This window comes from Aquarana catesbeiana, linkage group LG05, assembly GCF_042186555.1.
Source record: "Aquarana catesbeiana isolate 2022-GZ linkage group LG05, ASM4218655v1, whole genome shotgun sequence".
NCBI lineage: Eukaryota > Metazoa > Chordata > Amphibia > Anura > Ranidae > Aquarana > Aquarana catesbeiana.
This window is the reverse complement of record NC_133328.1, coordinates 341,806,285-341,823,088: the sequence shown is the minus strand read 5'-3', so window position 1 is coordinate 341,823,088 and position 16,804 is coordinate 341,806,285.

The following is a 16,804-nucleotide window of genomic DNA, read 5'->3' as shown; positions in this document are numbered from 1 at the left end:
ACTTCTATACCACTTTTCAAACACCTTTACCTTGCAGAAACCCTGGCCTGCGGAACCTCCAGAAAGAATAGGAAGGGCTTCCCACAATCCATAGTGAATAAAAAACTGCAAAGGGGGAAAGTGCTGGCCTTGAGGTGGAAGGATAACAGGAATGTGTACATGATGACCACCATCCATGATGACACTACAGCTGAAGTTCAAAGAAGACGAGGTCCCTTTGAAAAGCCAACAAATATCCAAGATTACAATCTCTACATGGGGGGATGGATTTCAATGACCAAATGCTTCAGCCCTATTTGTCAATAAGGAGGTGACATTTATGGTACAAGAAAGTAGCAATCTATTTAATTAATTTGGCCATTTATAATACATACATAATCTACACCAAATCCAAGAAAAGCCCCACCCACTTCCTAAAATTAATTTAAGAAGTTGTCACGTCCCTCATCTACCAAAAAAGCTCCCCCCCCGAAAACCTTCACTCTGATGCTGTTAGCCAACTTCATGAGCGCCACTTCTCAGACAACATTCCACTATCTGAAGTAGGTCGAAGACGCCAAAAAAGATGTTGTGTATGCAGCAAAGGAGGATTTCGAAGAGATACCACCTATCATTGTCCCCAGTGTCCCTCCGAACCCAGCCTTTGCATTGGTGAATGCTTCTGACTGTATCTCACACCCCTAAAATATTAGTCCATATTTTTAACCATTTCCCCATTTGTGCTGATCATTTCCTATGCTTCCTCAAATAGCCATGCCACTGCCTTCCACGTGAAAGGACCCTGGCTTGTTTTTTTACTATGCCTCTGTCTACCATTTGGACTGCTTCCACGTGAACTGACACTGGCCTGTTTTATCAACTATGCTTTTGCCTACCGCTTGGATTGATCTGTTGCCCTCCTACTGTAGTACACAGGGTTTCACATGTGAGGGGCTCCAGAAATGTTTTTCCAGAAGGAGAAAACAATTTTTTGGTTTTCTCCGGGTTTTGTAATTTCCAGATTAGGGTTTGGAGTCTGGAGCCTTCATAGAGATTTAGGTGGGCGAAGCCTCTACCCCTGTTCCCCTGTGCACAGGTCTTACCTGATTGCGGCCCTCAGCCTGCTGCTGACTTACTACCATCAAGCCTCTGCCTGCCGCATGAACTGACCACACCTCTGCCTGCTACCTGGACTATGGAAATAATTAGCTGTAGCAAGAGGCAGTATGTTTATGAAGAGCTGGAGAGCGGTACAATAATGAGTGTCTGCAGGTAACAGTGTACCAGGACTAATATTATGGCTGTGTTGGCTGTCTCTGCCTGGACAATTTCTATGGACAAATGCTTTGGCTGTGCTGACAATATCCTTGTGCTGACTATAGACAATATTCCTGCCCGCTGCCTGAATAATTGCTATTGTTGTCGCTAAGCACATCCCTGCCTGTTGCCTGCTGCCTAGATCAATTCTCTCATAGTAGGCAAGGCTGAAAAAAGACACAAGTCCATCACGTCAAACCTATGTGCGTGATCTCCTCTATGAACACTACTAAAACCACAGGTAATACTTTTTTTTACCCTTTCCTTAAAAGAATTTATTTTGGAGTGTAATTCTTGGTATGTACATGCTATGTGTTTGAAATATGAAGGGCCTTCAAAAATGATAGGTTGTCAGGAAATTAGATGTGTAATTTATGCTCCTTGAATGCCTGAAGGTGCTATTTGAATGTTGGGCCTCTGTATGTGGCCAGGCTGTGTAAAAGTCTCACACATGTGGTATTGCCATACTCAGGAGGAGTAGGAGAATCTATTTCAGGGTGCAATTTTTGCTATGTACATGCTATGTGTTATAAATATCTTATAAATGGACAACTTTGTGTAAAAAAATGCATTTTCATTTTATTTCCACATTTTCCAAAAACTTCTGGAAAAAAATGAACCGTTCAAAAGACTCATTATGCCACATAGATTATACATTGGGGTGTTTGTTTTCCAAAATGGAGTCATTTTGTGGGCGTTTCCATTATCCTGGTGCTCCAGGGCTTTCAAAATTGTAATAGGTGGTTGTGAAATGAGATAATTGTAATTTATGCTTGTAGAACGCCTGAAAGTGCTACTTCAATGTTGGGCCACTGTATGTGGCCAGGCTATGTAAAAGTCTCACATATGTGGTATCGCCATACTCAGAAGGAGTAGTATTTTGGGGTTTCATTTTTGCTATGTATATGCTATGCGTTGGAAATATCTTATAAATGTACAACTTTGTGTAAAGAAAAAGCGTTTTCGATTTTTTTCCACATTTTCCAAAAATTTCTGGAAAAAGATGAACCATTCAAAAGACTCATTATGCCTCATAGATTATACGTTGGGGTGTTTGGTTTCCAAAATGGGGTAATTTTGTGGGCATTTCCATTGTCCTGGTGCTCCAGGGCCATCAAAAGTGCGATAGGTCGTCATGAAATTATATGTGTAATTTATGTTCCTAGAACACCTGACGATGCTCCCTGCATGTTGGGCCTCGGTATGTGGCAAGGCTGTGAAAGTCTCACACATGTGGTATTGCCATACTCAAGAGGAGTAGCAGAATGTGTTTTCGGGTGTAGTTGCAAGTATGCATATGCTGTGTGAGAGGAATAACCTGTTAATTTGACAATAATTTTGCAAAGAATTGTGGGAAAAAATTACAACTTCAAACAACTCACCATGTGACTTACTAAATACCTTGGGATGTCTACTTTCCAAAAAGGGGTCATTTGGGGGGTGTTTGTACTTTCCTAGCTTGTTAGTGCCTCAAGAAATGAGATAGGCCTTCAGTACATCAAGTGTGATCAATTTTCAATGATTGGCACCATAGCTTGTAGACTCTATAGCTTTCACAAAGACCAAATAATATACACTAATTAGGGTTATTTTTGCCACCAAAGATCTCCCAGTATCCATTAATAATGTCAACTGAAACATAAATGCATATGTATCAATAGATGCTGTCATAACAGCATAGTAAAAGTAAAGTAGTATATGATATAAGTATGTATATGCATGAAGCTATCTGGTTCAATAATGGTATGGGCTTAGAATATAGGAGACAATAGAGAAAAAAAATAAAAAAAATAAACGTGTAAATAAAAAAAATGACAAAAACAGTGTGATAGAGTGTGTGTCCTGCATGGCATGTATCCAAGTCCATTGTATATGTCAGCTAAAATAAGAATATATGTATATAAATAAGATAAGATAAAATATGACTAATTGTCATTCAGTGTGAAAGCACTGAAAGCTGAAAAATGGTCTGGGCAGGAAGGGGGTTAAAGTCCCCTGTAGGCAAGTGGTTACAGTTTTCTTTCTTCAGCTGCGTTCTCACGAAAAAATAGAAGATAGCATTTTGTATTTCTAGGTATACTGTATAGCCAGTATTAAAAGTGTAAATTAGCAGCACATGAATATACTAATATATATGTGTAGGTAGATAGATAGATAGATAGATAGATAGATAGATAGATAGATAGATAGATAGATAGATAGATAGATAGATAGATAGATATCAATATAATAATATAAGAAAACAATAAAAGAAAAACAATCAAATCTCTGTGTCAATCAATGTGCTTAAAAGAATTGTGCATAATTCCAATCAGGTCTCTATAGCAATCAATGTTCCTGGAAACCTTAATTTTGTGCCAAAAATAAAAGTGCTCTTAAAAAATTATGTGAGTCCTTTTCTTTTTTCTCTTTTTTTTTTTTTCTTCTTTTTTTTTCCTGGGTCAAGGGTCTTGTATGGATTTTGGGGGACCCCACGCATGCCATTCTTTTTTAAATTTTGGCATGGGGTTCCCCTTAAAATCCCCAAAAGGCCTGGTATGTATTGCGGGGACCTTACGCTGTTTTTTTTTCCATTATTTTTAATTGGTGGCAACACGCTGACAGATAATGAGTCATCCTTCATTAAGGACATGGTAGCCGGCTTCCCAGCCCGCTCCTTAGCAAGCAGCTATTTGTCAAAAAACAGCCTGGGGGTCTCCCAATCCCCACACAGTTTTTTGACAAATACCACATGTGATACCGCCAGCAAAAACCCTGATGGAAAATATTGCATGTTTTTTTCTTGGTCTGTTTGTGAATTGGACTTAAGAGCTTTTTAAATAATATTTACTGTCACATTTTTTTGCAGCAAATACTGCATAAAGGTACTCCTCACTTAATGACCAGGTTCAGTTCCAATGACCAGGTCAATAAACAAATTGGTCGTTAACCACTTGCTTACTGGGCACTTAAACCCCCCTTCCTGCCCAGACCAATTTTCAGCTTTCAGCGCTGACGCACTTTGAATGACAATTGCGCGGTCATACAACACTGTACCCAAATGAAATTTTTATAATTTTTTACACAAATAGAGCTTTCTTTTGGTGGTATTCAATCCCAGCTGGGATTTTTATTTTTTGCTAAACAAACAAAAAAAGATGGAAAATTTTGAAAAAAAAAATCATGTTTAATAGTTTGTTATAAAATTTTGCAAACAGGTAATTTTTCTCCTTCATTGATATGTGCTGATGAGGCAGCACTGGTGGGCACTGATAGGCTGAACTGGTGGGCACTGATAGGCTGCACTGATGGGCACTGATAGGCACAGTTAAGGTGACACTGATAGGCACAAATAAGGTGGCACTGATGGGGACAGATAAGGCTGTACTGATGGGCACAAATAAGGCTGCACTGATGGCCACTGATAAGATGGCACTGATGGGCCCTGATGGGTGGCACGGATGGGTGGCATGGATGGGTGGCACTGATGGGCACTGATAGGTACCACTGATAGATGGCACTGATGGGCACTGATAGGTGGCACTGATGAGCACTGATGGGCACTGGTAGGTGACACTGATGGGCACTGAAAGGTGGCACTGATGTGCAGCACTGTTGTTGAGGCACTGATTGTGGGCACTGATAGGTGGCACTGTGGGAACTGATAGGTGGCAATGTGGGCACTGATGGGTGGCACTGTGGACACTGGTAGGCGGCACTTTTGCCTATTGCTAGGTGGCACTGGCAGGGGGCACAGGTGGGCACTGATGATTTGGCGACAGCTCGCCGTAATCGGGGCTATCAGCGCGAGGAGAAAAAATAGCCAATTACCGACTCTGTTGACATCACATGATTAGCTGTCATTGGCTGACAGCTGATAACGTGGTAAGGAGTCGGTATCGACCCCTTACTCCGATCTGTGATCCAGCGAGTCTCATAGACTCGCTGATCACAGAGCACGCCGCACGCACCCTGCAGGGGACGCACAGGCCACTCGGGCACGGGACGATGTCAATAGATGTAGTCCCGGCAAAGCAGGTCCACGCTGTAGCTGTCATTCGGCTATAGCACAGATCTCAAGTGGTTAAATGAGGAGCCACAAGTAATCAATATTTTAAGCATTCTTAAATACTGTACTGTACTGTATTGTGAAAAAAAGGTCTAAACACAAAACTCCAGCTCAATAATGTTGTTTTCATTTGCATAAGTACAGAACACAAATGAAAATACTGTACTGTACAATACAATGATGTATAGCACGTCGTTCGAGTGGGGAGAACTGGTCATAAGTCTGAGCGGTCGTCAAACAGGTTAGTCGTTAAACGAGGATTATCTGTAATCTTTATTTTTTTTAATGAATCGGACTAATTTTATGGTAAACGTTAGTGAACTGACCCCATTGTGTTCCAGTGCTCACACCCCAGTAGTTTGTATAACTCACCAGACACAAATGACCTTCTAAAAAAGAAAGGTCTATCAGCGCTATTAGTATCAGTATCAGTCTATCAGTATCTTCAAGCCTGTAGCCTTTTAGCTATAGTGCAGTAAGGAAGTGGTTAAAATCCATACCAGCCAATGACCATGTAGCCACAGATAACCTAGCAGCCAAAAATAGGCTACAAGTGGCTGCTTGCATTTTAGCAGCCAAAGGCAAACTCTGCACAAGGGAAAGGTGGTCAACACCCTTTTTTAGGTTGGGCAAATCTTGGGCAGTTGTTAAAGTAACTCTAAACTCAATAAAAAGAATTACCCTGTATATACACCTTCCTAATTACATATATTACCTAACAATACCATTAGTTTTTAATGTAAATGTTTCCAATAATTAAAAGTGCCTGGTAATCCTGGTCTTTCCCCTACCTGGTGGCAACAATCATTGCCACTACAGTGTGTATGCTCACTGTTTATTTGGTAAGTAAGCTGTATATTATTACATGGCTTACTTACTAGGTCACATGAGCCTTGTCCCTAGGTAGATTAGATGCTTGGCTGACAGAAGACACAGAAAACACAGCTTTGAATGGTATGAAAGGGGAGGTAATGTAATATCTAAAGAATTGTCCTATCTAATTGACCTTTTGATCTTGCTACAATCCTAACTTTTACAATCTCTCTTTTTCTATACTATTAGAAGCCTAAGGGGCAGAGCATATGCCTGACAGACAGTGCATTATGTTCTGAATGGCATGAAAGGGAGGGAATGGATTAGCTAAAGCAATGTCACAGAACATGTTACTCTCTGTTGTGTAGCTCCACCTTCTCCCAAGTCATACTGTGATGATAATAGGGACAGGGGATCATGTGATAGGCAAAACATGAACAAAATGGTACAAATAACATTATTTTTAAAGCCCTGTGAATGTACACATGCAGCTGTTTACATGCCCTACCTACCTATGTGGAGGAAGATAGCTGGATTATGTTTCACTTTAACACAAACCACATCCCTAATAAGTAATATAGAGCTGAATTATTTTGTGTATTTTATATTAGCCTAGAGTTGAGCTTTAAAGGTGTCAGTAAGATGATAATGTGCTTGATGCTAGGGCACCTATTCAACAAACCAGCTGGGGAAACCTATTTTAAGAATTCTCATTAATAGGTGCATGGCTGCACAGAATGAATAACTATAAATACAAAGTTTTACTCATTCTCATGTTAGTAAATTATTACTATACACTTAGCCCTGTGTTAGCAAGTGATTTAAATATGGTTAATGACATCTTCTCTATGTGCGTGGATTTACAGATGGATTTATACTTATTTTCAATTTTAGATGTGAGTAAATCTGTTGTTGAACAGCTGTTAATCCATCAGTAATTACCTATTCACAAAATGAATTGGCAATTAACTTTTTTTGGAGCCAAAATGTTCCAGCTTTTCATACTTGCAATTATTATGATTTTAATTGTTTATGTGCTTGCTCATTCAACATTCCATAGTTTATTACAAAATTTTCCTAAACCAGTAAATTTCAACCACCAGTGAAATATATGGGAAGATAGATACCTGTAAGGGAGAGCAGGTAAGTATAAGGGAGGTGAGGGCAAGATATGATACCAAAGAAAAAGAATAAGCTATTGCACTGACTGGAACCCAACCGTCATTAACTGAGCACATAAGAGGGCAAGGAGAGTGGTAGGGAACACAGCTAAAGTAGATTCAGCTCCTCTCAGGTTAGGTCTTGAGATCCCAATGCACAAATAAAAAACAAACACAAGACACAAACACAAAAAAGTATAAACGACAATAAAAATGCACTCACTAGATTAAAGTGGATCAAGGCTTGTCATAGACCCATATAGATCTCCATAGGATCACCGTAAAGCTGCAGAGCTCAGCAGGAATGTGGCTGGTTGAAGCAGAGTTCTTGATGGAAGTGCAGCTTTCAGGCTTCAGGCTGGAACATAAGCATCAGTAGCTTACAGAAGTGGCAAGATAGCTGCAACTCCAAACAGCACCTCTACATGTAGCCATATCCCCTCCACCTTCTGTAATCACCCAGCTGAGAGAGGTGCTGTTTAGGCTTTTAGGCTTTTAGAACCCATTTAAGTGGTGCAACGAGACAGTATGATTTTCATGGACAGCATCATTAATACCACATCCTGACATGACACAATTTTTATATGTAATACATTTTTTTTTTTTACTTTTGCATTATTGCATGTCTTTAAAATAGCAGAACCAGCAACCCAATATGATTCATTAGTATACTATAGCCTTTTCAAGTAAAATATTTCAGGCATTTCAGGTTTCACTTTCTCAAAGAATCCTTTGAGAAAGTGCTGTGCCTAGCATGAAACATGTCAGAATATGACTTTTGTCTGTTGTGTGTGAGTGTGGAATTCCTGTTTCTGGCACAATTGATTTTTTTCAGGTAGTTGAATGTGTTATTTAACCAGCTGAATGTCTCAATAGTGTTGGACGGGCGGTTCGGCCCGAGCATTAATTGTTGGGTCGTTCGATTGTTCGTCCTGCCTGCTGAATGACCACAATGCACTGTACCGCCGCACAATGCATTGGAAGCCCTGATTGGCTAAAGCAATAAAAGCTTTGCCAAATCAGGGCACATAGTACTGTTAGAGCAATGATTGAACACTGTCATGATGACTCTATCCAATCATGGCTCATTGCTCTTAGTCCCATCCTACACTATAAAAGTATTATTCCCATAGTGGCCATTTGCAGTGTGATATTGTCATGGAGAGAGATAGAACAGGGCTCTGTTCAGTGCTACTAGTGATTTAGTGTGCTATAGTGGGATATTGTATAGGGGTATGTTGAGCGCTGTAGAGGATAAACTAGCGGTCGGTAGCACAACATTACAGTAGTAGCAACAATATAGTAGCAATAGTATAGATGCAGTACATTAAAATGGATAAAATCAATTGAGTTAATTAAGGGAAAGCTGCAGGTGGGTAACACATATGTAAAAGGGGCCGTTACATTGATATAAAAATTGCGAATTGGTAAGTACAAGAATAAAAGTCATAGATGGTGTTGGTCTCGGTATGAAGTAGAAGTAGTATGTGGTAGATAGGCAGCCAGGTAAATAAAAGAATCAGCCGCACACCACCAGGAGCTTGAATGAAGAAAAATCCTTTACTCACATATGCCAGAGGTAGACAGGATACACAGGATACAAGGTAGACGCGTTTCACACAATCTCAATGTACTTGTTCACTAACTAAATAGGCAGCCAGCCGTCAGAGTAAGAAGCAGCTCTATGGATATAGAGCGATAAAAACAAGTAGCGCCAATCTAAGTGCAGCAAAGGGTTGAAGGGATCACGTTTAATAAAAGATACACTCACAGGATAAAAGAAGTATAAGGACATGCATAGATCAGCTGTGTCGAGTTCGTCCAGGTGGAAGGCTGCAGTCTGCAGCGTCTCACATTGCCGGCCAGGACAGTGGGCAGGAGGATGAGCCAAGTATCACCAGGGAGATGGACAGCAACAGTGGGCGTGACCAAGATGGCATGCATTTGGAGCATGCATGCTCCTTCTTCAGGCCTGATTCTATTGTGAGTGTAAAGTATTTTTTTATAATTGTATTTTTATTATTATTTTTCAGCAAAAACAATACAGAAAAGTATTTAAGAGCATTGAAAGGTTCAAGTGTATCACTTCATACAGTAGTACATTACAGTGTTGCATTAGAACATGAGAGTAGAACATAACTGCATATAGTAAGTAGACGTCTTCCAGTAGAGCGAACGTAGAAACAACAGACTTAACAATACAAATAACCTATTACAGCTCTATGGGTTATCTTCTTGAGATCTACTTGATGGGGGGGGGGGTGAAGTTCCTAGAGCATAAAGTAACAGTAAATATGATATCTGCAACTTAAGAATAAAGTGGTATCAATCTGAAGCCGGAGGATGTATCCTTTCAGGGTTAAATTCGGAATCATCCCACATATCCCAAATTTTTGAGAATTGAGGTTTGAAGTCAAGTACAACTGCTGTAAGATGCTTCATTCTGTGTATATAGGCTATAGCTTGTACCAGTTGAGAAAAAGTAGGAGAAGAAGAGGACAGCCAGCCTAAGGGTATAACCCGTTTAGCAGCTAATAAAACAAATGTATAAACAAAAAATAGTAAAATGTCCACAGGTACCTCAATAGGTACCTATATATACCATAGCAGTGATATTGTCATGAATTATTATGACCAGCTTTCATACGGTATCCACATATGAGAAAAAATGCATGACAGAGGGTGATAGGCAGTCCAAAAGACACAGGTGGTGGTATAAATGTGGAACTGTTGAAGTGCACCTCACACCAGAGATCCTCAAACCATGCGTCACACTCCCCCTAGGGGTTCACACTCACCAGAGAGTTAAAAACATCAAGGGTTGGAATGTTTTTAAATGACAGTCATCCTCCTTCCAGGACAGTGTCAGCGCTGCAAATCGTCTCCACCGTGTACTCGGATAAATAACACAGCAAAAAGGCTGTATAGAGATGCAGGTCAACCAAGTAGTCCCAGTCAGTCAGAAAAGTCTATAAACGATTAAGAAAAAAGTAGTGATAACATATATAATGAAATATATGTACATATATAGACCCGACCAGAACTACATCAATATATGTAGATGCAGCATAGTCAGATATAGCAGAAAACCAGTCACATGTAAAGGGCACACATACATAAACTGGAGTTCGACAAGATAGACATTTAAAGAACATTAATTCATTCTAGAAGTGGGAGAGGATAATTATCCCACTGGTGTAGGAGGAGATTAATATCCTTAAAAAGAGGGGGATAGTTAGCTTGATAAAGAGCAGGGAATGAGGAGGTTACATGAACCCCTAGATATTTGAGGAACATGAAACACAATTTTGTTGAAAGGTGGCAAGAGTATCAGATGGGATATGTATTGATAAGGCTTCTGTTTTGGTCATATTGACTTTGTAACCTGAGAGTAGGCCATGTATAAGTGCACATTTAACGCAGTAAATTACAGTGCGTCATTACACATTTGCCACAGTATATTGCAGCACGTTACTGCACATTTAACACAGTATATTTCAGTGCATTATTACTTGTTTACCGCAGTATATTGCAGTGTGTTAGCGCATGTTTAACACAGTATATTTCAGTGCGTTATTGCATGTTTACCAAAGTATATTGCAGTGCATTACTTCACATTTAATGCAGCGTATTTCAGTGCGTTACTGCACATTGGCATCGTTGGGCAAGACAGTCAGCCGCAAGGTCCACGTTATTGCTGACATGTGGTCCAGCAAGCATAGTCAGGGACTATATATTTTGTTCACAGCACACTGGGTAACTCTGCTTGCAACTCGGAAGGATGCAGGACAGGGCTCAGTGCTGCAGCTTGTTGTGCTGCCATGTCTCTATACAGCTAGTGGTAATGATGTGAGATTTGTCAGGTCTACTCCCTCCTCCTCCTTCTCCATGACACATTTGACAACTATTCGCACAATAATGTCCCAAATGGCATATATAAGGAGCGCAGATGCACTAGGGCTTTGCTGTCTGATCTGCAGCTTTCCCCTGTATCTTGTTCCAGTGCCTGTCCTTTATCTTGTTTTGACCCGGCTTTCTGACCATCCTGATTCTCTCCAATCCTGACCCCGGCTTGTCTTGACTTTGATTCATCTACAATACATCTACTTGATTCTCTGTAGCCAAACCTCTGCCTAAACTTTGACCATTCTTTGCTTGATGTCTCTGATGTATCTGATCTCCTTTCTATAACCTGGCTTGCCTGACTCTGCACTAGTCTCCTCAGCTTCCATCAGCCTTTACGTACCAGAGGCCGCACTACACGGGCACCTGCAATGTACCTGCATCAACAGCACACCTGCATCCACCACGTGCCTGCATCCGCACCAAATCAGCACCTTCTATTACCACTGCCACCTGCTTCTCCTTCCTACCTGCTTATGGAGAAAATCGAAGGCACTACTACCTCACCGTGCTCCCGCGATCGCTGTTGCAACCTTCGTGGTCCTTGAACCGGGGCTGTATGAGAGGCGTTCCTCTGCTCATCAGGCTCTGCTTGAAGGTATGTGACAGGTGGTTCATGCCATGCCAGCTGGAGCCAAGAATGGTGGTGTGCTATAATGGCAGAAACCTAATGTCCGCCTTAGACAGGAAAAGTGGGCACATGTACCATGCCTGACACATGTCCTCAATTTGGTGGCGCAGCATTTCTTTTTTTTTTTTTTTTCAGTTTTAAAATGTTTATTGAGGCAAAATGTTAAACATCAACAGTTCTTTACCCACGCAGGGGAGAGGAGCAGATATAAAATTCTGAACATGTAGATTAAAATATAGACGGATTTAACATGAAAATCTCTGCAATGTAGTTATTGACATCTGAAATTTCTATTTGGAAATAATGAAAGAAAACCTCTACATGACCCAGTTGGGTATTTGCAACAGAAAGCCGACTGCCCCAGCGACCAGACACCCCTTAACGGGATCATGCTGTGTCTGGGCATCAAGGGCCCCGGCCCTCCTTTAGTAAGTTAACTCCCAACAGTTCATGAATATTGGTGCTATGCCAAACATTTAAATTCCTGAAAATGATACCAGACTTTAGGAGTCGAGATTACAGAACTAGTGTCTATTTTACTAGGTTTTAAATTTATACAAGCGTGGGTAAAAGATAACATCTTTAAAGTAATAACGGAAAGGATCATAATAGGCATATGTATAATCTTGTATCCTCAACTTTGCACCCCACCATTCTGATTCGGTGGGAGTAAAAGCACAAAGAAAATTTTGTTTTATTAATAAGGAGTAAGAAGAAAAGAGAGAGAAATAGTAAGAAAGAGAGAAGGGGAGAGAGAAGAGAGGATTGAGTGGGGGGGGGGGGATTGTCAGGGCCCTCGAGGAGAGCTGTGTTCGAGTGTCCAACAGTCGGGCAGGGGAACTTATTTAGCTGTGAAAGAAACAAGTTTAGGGATTAGAGGGTCACTCCCATATGACGAGCCCACAGATCCCAAAGACGTTTGAATTTCTCAGTCTTGTCAAGAATGATGTTAGAATTTTTCTTTTGGTACATGATCCAAGAGATTTTCTGCTTGGCTATATGGAATGAAACTGTAGGAAGTTTCCATGCCCGGGCTATTGTAATTTTGGCTCCGATAAGAATATAGTGGATTAGAATTTGATCATATTTAGGAGTTTTGGGGATTTTTTGGTTTAATAGGGCTACAGTTGGAGTTTGTGGGATCGCTAAGTCAGTGACCTTGCGAATGAGGTTGAAAATTTTGTTCCAGTAGCTTCTGATACGTGGGCATTCCCAAAAGATATGTAAGAGGGTGCCCATGTGTCCACATCCCCTAAAACATGTTGGTGAGGAATGTGGGTAGAACTTAGCTAACCTAGTGGGGACTAGATACCACCGCGTTATAATTTTGAGATCTGCTTCAGTAAGAGAGACATTTAGGATCCCCTTAAAAGCGGACGCGACATGGGAGTGCCATGTGTCGAGATCCCATTCAAATCTGACATCACGTTCCCAGGTTGTCATATAAGTAGCTTTCTCTTGAGGTTCGTCTACAGCTGCGTATATGAGAGAAATTCCCCCTTTCATGTCCATGGCTGAGGAGCACCACTGTTCATAGGGAGTGGTATGAAGTGGAAGCGATTCCTGGAATAGGATGGAAAGTAGGAAATGTCTCAGTTGGTAAAGGCGAAATTTTTCTGATTGGGGCATTTCGAGTTTGGATGTGCATTGCGCCAAAGTGAGGGGACCATTAGAAATGCAGAAGTGACCTATTCTGTACATACCCTTATCGAGCCACCATTGGAACGCTCTTATGTTTGTGCCTGGAGGGAAGTGGGGGTTATTAAAGATATGTGCCAAGGGTTTCCATGGAGATATTAGATTGTGTAATTTGTGCATGGTGTCACACAATGTGAATGAATGAGAGAGGGAAGGGGAGAGGATCGATAGTCTAGTTTTATGGGGACGCCATAATAGGTAATTGTCACAGACCTAGCCAGGACAGAGGCTGTTGGAGAGGACTGTATGCAAGCCTGTTGCCTTTTGATTATGGGGATTTGATAGACTTTTCTGCTGAGGAAGAACAACCTGATGAGCCTCCAGCAGAAGAGCTGCTATCAGGGCCAAAGTTCACTGTGTTCTGCCCAGCACCAACAGTGGCTTCAGCCTTCCTGAGAGAAGAGGTAGTCGGCCTTTCTCCCACAACACTGACAGGGACATGTGATTTTCTGCCAGCAGCATCTATGGAGTTAAAACAAACTTCTCCAGCTGAAGATCTGGTAACTGAACAGAGGGTCCAAGACCTCTGTCCCACACTTTTACCAATTCCAGAGACTGGGGATTTAATAGACGTTTCTGTAGAGGAGGAACCACCTGGCAAACCCCCAGCAGAAGTGCTGGCAACTGGACAGAGGGTCCAAGACCTCTGCCCCACACCTGCAGCAATTGTGGAGGCTCAGGCTGAGAAGATGGCAATCAATTCCCAGCAGCAGATACAGGGGGAGAAGGGAGAGGAGGTGTGTGTTGTCCCTCCCCAACAGTTGGCCAGGGTGGAGGAAGTGGGCTTTCCTCCCCAGCAAAGATCCGTGTACCTGGGAGACAGTACCATCGACATGTCGTCCCTGCAGCCAGATGAGGGAATGGAAAAGGAAGCAGCCGGCTCACCTCCCCAATGGCAGCTACACAGTTTGGGAGTGGAGGAAGCAGCCTCCTGCCCCAACAGTTAGCTGGAGCGGAGGATGCGGAGTCCCCAGCAGAAGTGCTGGCAACAGGGCAGAGTGCTACCAACCTCTGCCCAGCACCGGCAACAACTACAGAGTTCCAGGGAGGCGGGGCAGTCGGCCTCCCTCTCCAACAGTTAGCCAGAACAGATGGTGTGGGGTTTCCAGCAGAAGGGCTGGCAACAGGGCCGAGGACTGCTGGACTCTGCCCTCAACTAACAGAGGATGGATTTCCTGTGAAGGTGGATGGGACTTCAGTCTCCACCTGTATACCCCAGGGATGCTGGGCAGTGGGCCCCGATCCCCAACAGCATGACAGAGTGAGCCCAGACACCCTGTCTTCTCTCCAGCGGCAGAAAGGATTCCAGGGAGAAGAGCCAGTCCAGGCCTCTCCCCAGCGGCAGATATGTTCTCTGAGAGAGGCAGAGGTTGGCTGGGTGAGTAATACTCTGTTTGGAACAATTTGTTTGGGGTACTGTGTGGGTACAGGCAGTAGAGGACTGGAACTATGGACTAACTTCGGAGTCAACCCGTCTGGGGTCTCCTCCTGTGTTAGTCTCCTGCCGAAAGGGGAGAGATGTCACAGACCTAGCCGGGACAGAGGCTGTTGGAGAGGACTGTATGCAAGCCTGTTGCCTTTTGATTATGGGCCCTGGATTTTCAATGGATTCATTCTGTTGGGACACATCCTGTGAGGAGATGCTGGTGTCATCAACCTGTGTTTATGCTAATTGAATGAGCTAATGACATTGTCCTCTATACAATGTAGGAGACGGGATGACTGCTATTGTGTTAATTAACTGTATGAAGCTCGGTGACCACAAGTCTGGGCGAAAGGTCATGTCTCAGTCACCTAGGCTGTATAAAGGATTAGATAATTAGCTCATGTTAATTAGGTTACGTTTGTATTGTTAGAGTAATCTTCTCCTGTGTATATAAGACTGTATTCTGGTTCTGAATAAAGTGAGTTCTTAGTAGCAACAAGCAAGTGTCGCCTTGTTTGTGCTCAGAGAGGTTGGGATATCTGCATACAGACTGGGAGGAAGTAGTATATGACGGAAGCACTCAAGCGGAGTGTGGGACGTTCCGTGACAGTAATCTATAGTGAATTTGGGTATAGCTTGTCTTTCCATCTCTATCCATTCAGGTTTGGGGCCTCTGTAATAGATGGCTGAAATCTGACTAAGATGTGCTGCCTGGTAGTACCCCCAGAGGTTGGGCAGTCCAAGACCGCCTTTTTTCCTTGGTCTAAAAAGAGTTTTTTTAGGGAGCCTGTGATTCGTTTTTTTCCAAATAAATTGGATGATCGAGGATTGTAACTTAGAGATATGAAATTTGGGGACAGGAATGGGAAGGGAGCGGAACAGATACAGGATCCGCGGTAATAGTGTCATTTTGACCGCGTTTAGTCTACCCAACCAAGATAATTTGTGTAATGACCAATGATCCAGATCAGAATTGATTTTTTTGAACATGGGTGGGTAGTTAAAGCGGTATAATTGCTCTATTAGGGGGGTTAACTGGATACCTAAATATGTGATGGAATTCGAGCTCCATATAAAGGGGAAATGTTCCTTTAGGGTTTCCTGGATGCGTGATGGGGTGGATATGTTAAGTGCTATGGATTTGGACATATTCACTTGTAATCCCAAGATCTGTCCAAAGTTATGAAGAAGGGAGAAGATGTTGGGGGTAGAGATGAGGGGGGAAGTGATGAAGAGTAGGACATCGTCTGCGAATAGGGCACATTTGTGTGTTGACTGGCCACAATTAACGCCATGGATGTCCGGGTGATTCCTTATTGCAATGGCTAAATTTTCTATGCCGATGGCAAAGAGCAAGGGTGATAGGGGGCAACCTTGTCTAGTCCCTTTGGTTATGGGGAAAGATTCAGATAAATGACCTTGAATCCTAATCTGGGCTTTGGGTTGGGAATAGAGAGCTGCAAGGATGTTTAAGAAATGGGAGCCGAAACCCCATCGCTCTAATGTTCCGAAAAGGTAAGGCCATGTAATGGAGTCAAAAGCTTTTTGGAGGTCTATAGATAAGAGGTAGCCTTCTTGGGGTGTATTACCATCCCATTTTGACTGCAGTATAGATATGATATCTATTGCTCTCCTTATCTGGTCCGGACCCTGCCTCCCCGGTATAAAGCCCACTTGATCCCTATGAACGTATGCTCCTATAAAGGAGCCTAGTCTGTTGGAAAGGATTTTGGTCATTATTTTCAGGTCAATGTTCATGAGGGATATAGGTCTGTAATTGCTGACCAAGCTCTGGTCTTTTCCTGGTTTGGGTATAACTGAGATATAGG